Source organism: Sinocyclocheilus grahami, unplaced genomic scaffold (genome assembly GCF_001515645.1).
Source record: "Sinocyclocheilus grahami isolate Dianchi unplaced genomic scaffold, SAMN03320097.WGS_v1.1 scaffold417.1, whole genome shotgun sequence".
Taxonomy (NCBI): Eukaryota; Metazoa; Chordata; class Actinopteri; order Cypriniformes; family Cyprinidae; genus Sinocyclocheilus; species Sinocyclocheilus grahami.
This window is the reverse complement of record NW_015505596.1, coordinates 468,825-479,703: the sequence shown is the minus strand read 5'-3', so window position 1 is coordinate 479,703 and position 10,879 is coordinate 468,825.

Below are 10,879 nucleotides of genomic sequence, written 5' to 3'. Positions count from 1 at the left end.
CACACACACACACACACACACACACACACACACACACACACACACACACACACACAGTATATCAATGGATAATAATCCAAACTATTACTGTACTAATAAAAGGAATAAATACACTTTGTATGGTGCCACTGACTCCTAAGATCCATTTAAATCTTTTGACTTTAAAACTTTGAACCAGTTTAAATGATATATAGATTTTTTTAACTACATGGTAATGACCTACAGATTATATTTAAAAAGTTCCAGTTTATCAGATCTATCAGAGTAATCAATGGTTTGTATGTATCTAATGTATTAGATAATATATATATATATACTGTGTATATATATATATATATATATATATAATTTTTATTTTATTTTTATATATCAATGAACTGTAAAGCTACTGGTAGGCAGAAAATCAGGCTTGGTTAAATTTTTTTAATCTAATCTGTAAAATTCAGCACATCAAATTTTCCCAATATGTATATACAAAGACAGATAGACAGATTGATTTTTATTTTCTCCCACAGACAGCTTTTGGTAAAAAAACAAACAAACACATTCTATGGCATAAACTACATTGGAAGTCATCAATTCAACATCAATCTCCCAAACCCTTTGGAAGAGAAAGTAATTTATCAGTTGGGTTAAATAATTGTCCCAGGAAACAGGAGATGATGACCTCATGGAAGCCACTGCAGCAGCTGTTGGAAAAAAAAATTCCTGTATGCTTGTTGTATTCCTGTAAACTGCATTTTGGCTTCCATCTACATAAATACAACTACATAAATTAAATATGATCATCAGTGTTCTGCATAAAAACTTAATGCTTTATAGATTATATTAGATTTACTTTCACACAAAGTGTCATACAGAGTTAAAATGTTTCAGTCCTGTGTGAAGTCTAACATTTCTATTATTTTTTCACTCGGCAGCTTCTTTTCATGTGTCCGTCTTTTGTTTCAATTATACTGACAGATCGTCTCCTGAGATAATCCTGCTCTTCACCTAATCTGATTCACATTTTTATTAGCTCTCAGACAGTTTTAAAACCCCATGGGATTTCTGTGGCTCGTTTTCACAGTGCATTATTAGTTTTTATCCTAGCATATTTCTGCTCCAATAATCAGGCCTGTGTAATGGTGCTAATACACTCTTAAAAATAAAGGTGCTTCAAAAGGTTCTTCAAGCGATGCCATAGAAGAACCATTTTTGGTTCCACAAAGAACCATTCAGTCAAAGGTTCTTTAACATTTAGACAAAATGGTTCTTCTATGGCATGGTGAAGCACCTTTAGTTTTAAGAGTGTATGTCGTAGAGTAATGCCTTGCACAGTCACCTCTCAGTGTTTGAATAGTGTTGAAACATGTGGACCACAGAGATATAAGGAAATCTCCAGCGTGGATCTGAGTGTATGTGCAACAGGCTGTTTCCCGATGAATTAGCCATTCGCAGGTCAAGTTTTCTTAACACTGTAATGTTTCTCAATCTTCAGATGAAAAGGTTGAAGGGAGGGATTGCTTCCATATAGGCATCGGCCTTGGCCTGGAAGCAATTAGGAAATTGCTTTGAAATGCTATAAGTTGTCCAGACTCTGTTACAGTATCATGTCACTCTACACATGTTTGTTCAAGGAGGGGGAAAAAGATGCTAATGTGCTCTTTAACTGTCTCTGCGAATGATACTTACAATGATAATGTCTTTCAGAATGAGGATGGAGACAGCATGTGCTGTGTTAGGTGGGATCTCATCAACCATTACAGGCCCTTTTAGATCTGTCTAAACAGATGGATACACACAAGAACTCATTCTGCAAGATTTACCATCTTCCCGGTAACACTTTACATTAGGTTCGTTAACATAATTTCATTAGGTATCGTGAATTTGTAAAATTTTTATTAAACACGATTTATATATAGTGCATATATAATATATACTCATAATATATATTTATTTACCCATTTATTTGGATGAGATTGCCTTGCTAGATATTGCAGGCTTCATGTCAGCTTCACCATATTTTGCATTTGGTTCCTTATTTGAGGTTTTACGGAAACTTTTGAGCATGAAACTGATCAAAATCTATTTCTTAATCCTTACAGAACATCAGTGAACTATTATAGGATAGAAACGGAGACTGATTGACGACCCGAAACCATCTCTTATTTGATTATGACATAATGGCCGGGTTCATAGAAAGAGTAGATGGAGATCGGAATGCTGGAGATACAGAGGGTGTTTAGAAAACTGGAATGTAGAGTTTACCATTCTGGGTTCCTCAGTGCATTCTTGGACTCAGCGCTGCATTAAGTAAATGGCTCTTCCTGGTCATTGGAGAGCTATCTTCTACTGTCGGGAATGCCTCTTGAGACATCACTGTTTATTTGAATGTTATGTCTAATGTGTGTGTGTGTGTGTGTGTGTTTTTTTTCTTTCATAAAATTGTACAGTGAAATGCCTGGCAGAGGGACAGATACCTTTCAGTGCAGTTTTGGGGAATGCTCTTCATAAATAGCCTTGAAACATCACATCTGTGCATGGCACTATCAGACAGGATTTCGACTGTGGAGGCCTCTGGTAATGCTTCATCTCAAAGATATACCGTTTTAATTCTTTCCTGATTCTGAGAAGCTCTCATAGTCTTACAAATCAGTTACTGATAATGGATGCATCAAACAGACACTGAAAATAGAATAATTCAAAAGTGGGACAAATTATATTTTAATATATTGTTAAAAGGAGTCAAGTCAAGCTTAACTGACAGCATTTGTGGCATAACACTTGTTACCACAAACATATATTTAAATGCTTTCCTCATTTTCTTTAAAGCAAAACCTGGTTTGCAGTGAGTCACTTACAATAGAAGTAAACGGGGCAGTTCATAACAATTAATAGTTTCAATAAGATGTAAACTTAAAAATGTAAAATGTGCTTTATTTTGATTTCAGTATGAAAAAATAGCTTGCTATTTCTGTTACTATTACGTTATATTCAGTTTTACAACTTTGTCACCAATACAATGCAGTGCCTTAAACCCTAAAATGACCATGACAGCTCATATAATTCGCAATTTTAAAATACATTTACAGCTCAAACAATTCACACATTTTAAGAGAAGAATTTGTGTAAGAAATTTTATAAAATTATAAGCTTCACATTTTTGCTCCAAGTCCTCCAAAAAATGTGCCCCATTTACTTCCATCAAGGTAACCTTGATTTTTGCATACTAAAGAAAACTAGAGACAAGCAAAAATAATTAGTTGTAATAATCAACATTATACCACAACTGCTGTGTGTTAAATGTATGGAAATTCACATTTAAATACACGTTTTAACTTTGAATGTTGTTGTGTTTTTAGTGATTCAAATTTAAGGTTTAAAGTAAAGGCTTCATGTGTCAGGACACGTAATTACAAAAAGAAACCCAGCATGTGTAAGGAAAAATGACGGCGAACCTTCTAAAACAAGATTTTGTTCCAAGTCTAGAGAAACTGAACACAAGCTCTTGGCACAACCATGAACAGTGGCCTGTGGAAATCTTTTAAATCGTCAAAAATGTCTCTGATGAAGAATCCCTTTTATGTGTCAGGAGCCTGTTCATAAAACTGAATGGGCAGAGAGACAGATCAAAAGACAGTAAGGAGTGTGCAGTTGATGAGACAGAAGGACTGCAGCGCACACAGATGGGAAGATGGAGGGTGGATGAGAATGTGCTTGAAGGGTGGCAGATGCCTTGACTGACCCCCAGTGTAGCCTTGCATTCATCCGCTGGACATGACACAAAGACAAAAGACTGACCCAAACAGTACATACACTTGCCCATGCCTCGGGGTCAAAGGTCAGATTACCTTTCATCTAATTTTGTAACACTGTTCTCTTTGAAAATGTTTTTGGGTTTTATATCAATAGAGGCCAAAGCAATTAGCGGCTGTTGATTTGCAGAAATACACATGACTGAGCAAGACAGATGGAAAAAAGGTGGTGTTCCTCTAATGGGAACCAAATGAACAATATCAGACAATAAAATATTTTTAATTATTTATTTTTTTAATTAATTCATTAATTTATTTTTGCTTATCCTAACTATACACAATTATACAATAACTATACACAACTATAAACAATCATATTTCCACCTTCTGTTTTTGCGATCCTGTCAGAAGAGACTTGGGACCCATTATTAGGTTTGCAAACTGCTGTAATGTTCTTTTTATGTGGAACACACAAGAGAATGATTCTGAATAATAATATTCTGAATAAGGTTATAAAACCTCTGGTGGCTAAAGAAATTATCGGCTATCAATTTGCCGGAAAACACATGACACAGAAGGACAGATGGAAAAAAAAGATGGTGTTCCTTTTATCAAGAGATTTGAACACAAATCAACAATGTCCAACATCAAAAATAAAAGATTATGCAATAACTATACATATCTATACACAATTATATTTTCCTGCCTTACTGTCTTACAGACTCTGGAAATGTTATTTAGTTTGCAAGCTGCTGAATTAAAAGATTCTCATGTTCTAAAACTGTATAAATACTGTATATTATATGTATATTATATGGAACACACAAGTGGGAATTCTGAATAATGTTATTCTGAATAAAGAAATTCTGAATAAGGTTTTATATCAATGGTGTCCAAAGCAATTAGTGGCTGTTGCTTTCCTAAAAAACACATGACGAAGGACAGATGATTAAAAAAAAAAGGTGGAGTTCCTCTAATGGGGCATCTGTTGAGTTTCCCCTCCACAGTCACAGTCTGACATGCTTTTGAGTAACACCTGGCTTTAGCTTACCTGCTAATCGCATTATAATACAGGCCGGGGGCCATTTTGAAAACCGAGTCGGTGCTTTTATCTCATTAACGGCAGCAAAACATTTCAAATCTAATAGTAGCATGTGGAGAATGTTCTGGATTGGTTGTTTTAGTTTAAGAAAGGGAGAATACGCAAATATTTGCAGGGTGTCCGCAATGATGAACATCTCACACACTTGTTTGACAAGATACTTTATTTTTCTGGAATCTAGTTAGGCGTTGTTACACTTGCGGCTCAATTGAGTGTTTAGAGACAATGGTCTGGTATTGGTTACTGTCGTTAAGTGTGTGTGCGTCTTGTCTCGAGGTTTGATTAGAGTGTGTGCTAAGAGCAGGGTAAATTTGCACAGCCGATCAGACAATAGCGGTGTTTAGTGGCGGGGCAGGGACGCGACCTCTTTGCCACCCTCCATCTGGTTGAGCTGCTGGCCGTGTGCCTTGACTGCTACTCCTAAAACGCGGCTTAAAGTTCGGGTGTGGCGGGAGAACTATGAGTCTGCTTGATTTCATATAAACAAGCTTACACCGCCGTGAACAATGGAGCGTTTGGAGTTGTACTGTAAAGTGATCCACTGAGACAAACAAACACGGGGTACTTGATTGGTAAGTCAGCCTGATGGACACCACCAGGCTCTGTTGATGGTGCCTGGGGTGTCTCAAAAGGTCACAGCCTCTGCTGGCTCGCACCATCCATTAGTCATGAGGCTTTGCAGCTTACCTGTCTAGCGTTTCAGCTCAGCACAATACAGTTAACCTCAATTGTGCTTGATTAGGAGGTGTGGAGAATGGCCGGCTGGGAGCGAATAGTCTTCCTAAAAATGATCAGACATCAATTGTGCACCTCCAGGATGGAGTCCGGGTGTCATCGACTTTCGCTAAGTTTTCGGGATGTCAGGCTGAACATTCCCTGAGCCTTACTAAAGAAAAGGGGTTCAGCGTTGTGCCGAAACCAACCGCCCCCCCCCACTCGGTAATTACCCCATTACGTGTTAGTGGTGGATGGAACTGTTACAGATGTTTTATGGTGGGGAGCCCTTTTCATTTTGTCTCCCTGATGAGGGACAGATTTATGTGTAACTCGACGATGCCATTCAAGAGTGCAATTCTGAAAGCACACATGCACCCTCCCCCCCTCGCACACAAACACACACACAAACAACAAACAGATGAGTTGTTCCGGATGTGTTTTTGTTTTTGTAGGCTCCCGTCTGGGAGACAGTCAGCCGGCGTGCATTCATGATGTGGTCTGACACTCTCGGCAGTGAGTGTACCACATGCACTTAATTTGGACTTGGAGAATGAACTGGGATTCCAGAAAGCAATTTTTCATCAGAGATCTCTAGCCGTGTGTGTATGATCAGATACTTTTTGCTGTTCTTTCAGAATCATGAGATTTTCTGAATGGACCTGGCTTGCAAGGGGTAATGATTGGAATAGGGGGTTATCAGTTGAAGAGGTTTCTTTTTTTTTGCCTTTATAATTATTTGAAGGTTAGCAGATGATGGAAAAAACCACATTTGTGACTGATAGGTTTTTTCTGTGGCTCCTTGTGGATATCTTCATTATTGTGTTCATCTTTACATTAATATATATATATATATATATATATATATATATATATATTGTTGCTGAAAGACTCAAAAGCTTGGAATTATGATTTGCAATTAAATGTTTCAAGCTCATTGCAATAGTGCATACCAGACTTTATAACTTGTACTCAACATAAAATTTAGTTGACAGTGTGATCAAATTATAAAAACAAAACATCTGCCAGGGTGAATTTCAGGTCATTTACCCTAAAAAATAAAAATAAGAATTATATTTTACTTCAAGAATAGGACAGGTTTAGGAATACAGTTTTTTATTTATTGCATTGAAAATATTCTCATTACCGTAATTTGGTCATTGGTGGTTATTGTTCCATTCTTATTTCTGATGCAAACAGGATTCAAATATGCTGTAAAGTAGCTCAAAAAAGACAATAGTAAAAAGTCATTATTTAGTTGAAATCAGTTAATTGTTGAAGATAATAACAAACGCAAACACCTGCACTTGTTCTTTGATTCACCAATGTTGTCAGGTAAGTTAATATTAAATACTTGTAATACCTAATAGTAATATTGCATAATAATTTAATGAACTTAACATTAACTTTGCAATCTTATAAACAGGCAAGCTTACAAATTTAAAGCAAACACTTTTTTTTTTTTTTTTTTGGAGGAGGGGGGTTTCTCTTTGTGCCCGATGAGGCTTCATAACTTGTACTCAACATAAAATGTAGTTGACAGTGTGATCAAATTATAAAAACAAAACATCCGCCAGGGTGAATTCCAGGTCACTTACCCTTAAAAAAAAAAGAAAAAAATATACATTTTGCTTCGAGAATAGGTTAGATTTAGGATACATTTTTTTTCCTCTTTTCTTTTCTTTTTTCTTTCTTTTTTTTCTTATGAAAATATTCTCATTACCATACTTTTCTTATTGGTGGTTAGTGCTATATTCTTATTTCTGATGCATTCTGCTGTAAAGCAGCTCTAAAACGACAATACTAAACAGTCATTATTGAGATAAAATCAGTTCATTGTTGAAAATAATAATAAACACAAATAAGAATTTTTATTAATAATTTATTGTCTCTAATTTCTTAAAATGAAAAATGTTTTCCTTATTTTAATTTTAGGAGGAAAAATACCTGCACTTGTTCTTTGATTCACCCATACATTACTGTTACTGTATGTATTAATGTTGTCTGGTAGCTAATATTAAATACTTGTAATTTCTAATATTAATATTGTATAATTATTTAATGAACTTAACTTTAAAATTAACTTTGCAAATCCTATAAACAGGTAAGTTTTTTCTTCTTCTTTTTTATGTATTTGTTTATTTATTTTTTGAGCAGGAGAGTTTCTCTTTGTGACCGATGAGGCATTTCTCTTCCAGCTAAGGGTTGAGAGTTGTCAGGTACAAGTCTTTTAGCCAACAAGGTCAAAGGAGGAACAGTTGACATTAATCATTTACCAGTGTGATACAACTGGGACCCAAGAGACTAGATAGCCCGGTGCAGCCAGGACTCTCTGAGCCAAACACATACTCATCAAGTCCTAGATAAAACACAGGCTGACAACACCACAGCTCAGCGCAAATCAATCAAAACAGATGCTGATTGTGTCACACGTTCTTAAAGTCATTTAAGATAGAGAACAATTCTAAATAGAACTAATAATTGAATTCATTAGTACTTAGGATGAAAGTCATGGATTTTTTGTTGCATTTTCCAGAAATTGATGCATCTGAAATGCATCGCTAGAATTCAAAATGCCACGTTTTGCTAAGGTTGCAGCAGTTTTTTTGCCAAAACAGTTCATTTTCCCATTAAATTCTTAGTGTGCCATGATCCCCTTCCTGTCGAAGCAGATGTAACTTCATCTTCCTCATGCTTTTGTCTTTTTTTTCTGTCTCCCATCACCTAAGAATGAGAGTGAGCGAGCGAGAGAGCGTCTCTCCAGCGTGATATTTCTGTTTGCAGAAGTCTGACCTTTTTCTGAACTGTTCTTAAGTGAAAGGTACTTTCAGCTGTGGAATCAGATGGCAGTAACCATATGCTGCTCAACTGATACAAAGGTGGAAAGGGAGGGAGGTTAGAGAGTCGGCATGCTGTGGTGAAAAGGAAAGTGTCGTGTCACTTCTCTTTGTGGCGGTAAGGGGTCTGTTGGTGCGTGTGTGTGTTAGTGTTTGACGGGACGTGCTGACAAACACACAGACGGTCCACTTTGCCGTTGAGATAGTGCGTTAACATGGATGAGTGCCGTGAGCAAACAGAATTCTTTCCTTTGTGGACTACTTTGTATGAGAGTGTGTTTGCATGGGTTTGAGTGTTCAATAGTGCATGTAAGTGGGTGGGTCTGTGTTTGCCTGCAGATGAGGGACTCTGAATCTCCTGGTTCAGGTGTAATAAACTCCTCTTGACCCTTGGGTTCACTGAAGCTGGGAGGCAGACTCTCCCTCTTCTTGATCCTGTTCCTCCCTGGGCTGCTGGCAGGAGGGCTGCTGACCGCCCTGTTTGATTGGCTCAGAGAATGACAGAGCTAGAGAACTAGGACCAGCTGTGAGTGGTCAAATGCCACTAACACACTGCTCTTAACTGGCTATAATTCATCGCCTAGATTTTACAAAATGTCAGCAAAAATCTCTTTAAAGTCAACATTTTACTGTCATTTGATGTTCTTCTGAGTCAAACTGGATATTCAGTAAGTATAAATGGAGGCAAGGACTTGATTTTTTCCATTGGTAATTGATTGGATCATAACATTAGACGTTACATAACAAAATATAGTCTTGTACTTACTTGTGTAGGCCTACTTACATAGTAACTAGATGTGTATGTAGTATGTAACCACAGTGCAAGTACACATTGGTACATAGTAACTGTAATGTTTGTGTAACTACACATATGTAACAACCCACTGGTTTGTGTAAATACAAATGTGTAACAGGACATATATAACTACATTTTGTAATGACAATATGTATAAGAGTAATTGGAACAATCTGATCCAGGGGTGGAGATGGGTAGGTTTAGGGATATGTAAAGTGAGAGGACTTGGATCTCAAGTTGATGGAGTTGGTGCACCACTGTAATACCAGTGTACTTGCATGGTAACTCCTCAGGAACTCTAAACTTAATATAAAGTTTAACATTCTGGACACCAACCACAATTTATATGTAAAGCCTAACTTACTGGCCACTGCTGTGTAACATCAGAGTAATTACATGGTAAATCCATAGGAATTGTTTACTTAATATAAAGTGTAACACTGTCTTTACCAACAAGTGCTGTTAGTCCTGTTACACATTTGTACTTTCATTACCAAAAAAGTATTGTTGTCAATGTCCTGTTACACATTTGTATTTACACATACCATTCAGTGGGTTGTTACATATGTGTAGTTACACAAACATTACAGTTACTATGTACCAATGTGTACTTGCACTGTGGTTACATACTACATACACATCTAGTTACTATGTAAGTAGGCCTACACAAGTAAGTACAAGACTATATTTTGTTATGTAACGTCTAATGTTATGATCCAATCAATTACCAATGGAAAAAATCAAGTCCTTGCCTCCATTTATACTTACTGAATATCCAGTTTGACTCAGAAGAACATCAAATGACAGTAAAATGTTGACTTTAAAGAGATTTTTGCTGACATTTTGTAAAATCTAGGCGATGAATTATAGCCAGTTAAGAGCAGTGTGTTAGTGGCATTTGACCACTCACAGCTGGTCCTAGTTCTCTAGCTCTGTCATTCTCTGAGCCAATCAAACAGGGCGGTCAGCAGCCCTCCTGCCAGCAGCCCAGGGAGGAACAGGATCAAGAAGAGGGAGAGTCTGCCTCCCAGCTTCAGTGAACCCAAGGGTCAAGAGGAGTTTATTACACCTGAACCAGGAGATTCAGAGTCCCTCATCTGCAGGCAAACACAGACCCACCCACTTACATGCACTATTGAACACTCAAACCCATGCAAACACACTCTCATACAAAGTAGTCCACAAAGGAAAGAATTCTGTTTGCTCACGGCACTCATCCATGTTAACGCACTATCTCAACGGCAAAGTGGACCGTCTGTGTGTTTGTCAGCACGTCCCGTCAAACACTAACACACACACGCACCAACAGACCCCTTACCGCCACAAAGAGAAGTGACACGACACTTTCCTTTTCACCACAGCATGCCGACTCTCTAACCTCCCTCCCTTTCCACCTTTGTATCAGTTGAGCAGCATATGGTTACTGCCATCTGATTCCACAGCTGAAAGTACCTTTCACTTAAGAACAGTTCAGAAAAAGGTCAGACTTCTGCAAACAGAAATATCACGCTGGAGAGACGCTCTCTCGCTCGCTCACTCTCATTCTTAGGTGATGGGAGACAGAAAAAAAAGACAAAAGCATGAGGAAGATGAAGTTACATCTGCTTCGACAGGAAGGGGATCATGGCACACTAAGAATTTAATGGGAAAATGAACTGTTTTGGCAAAAAAACTGCTGCAACCTTAGCAAAAC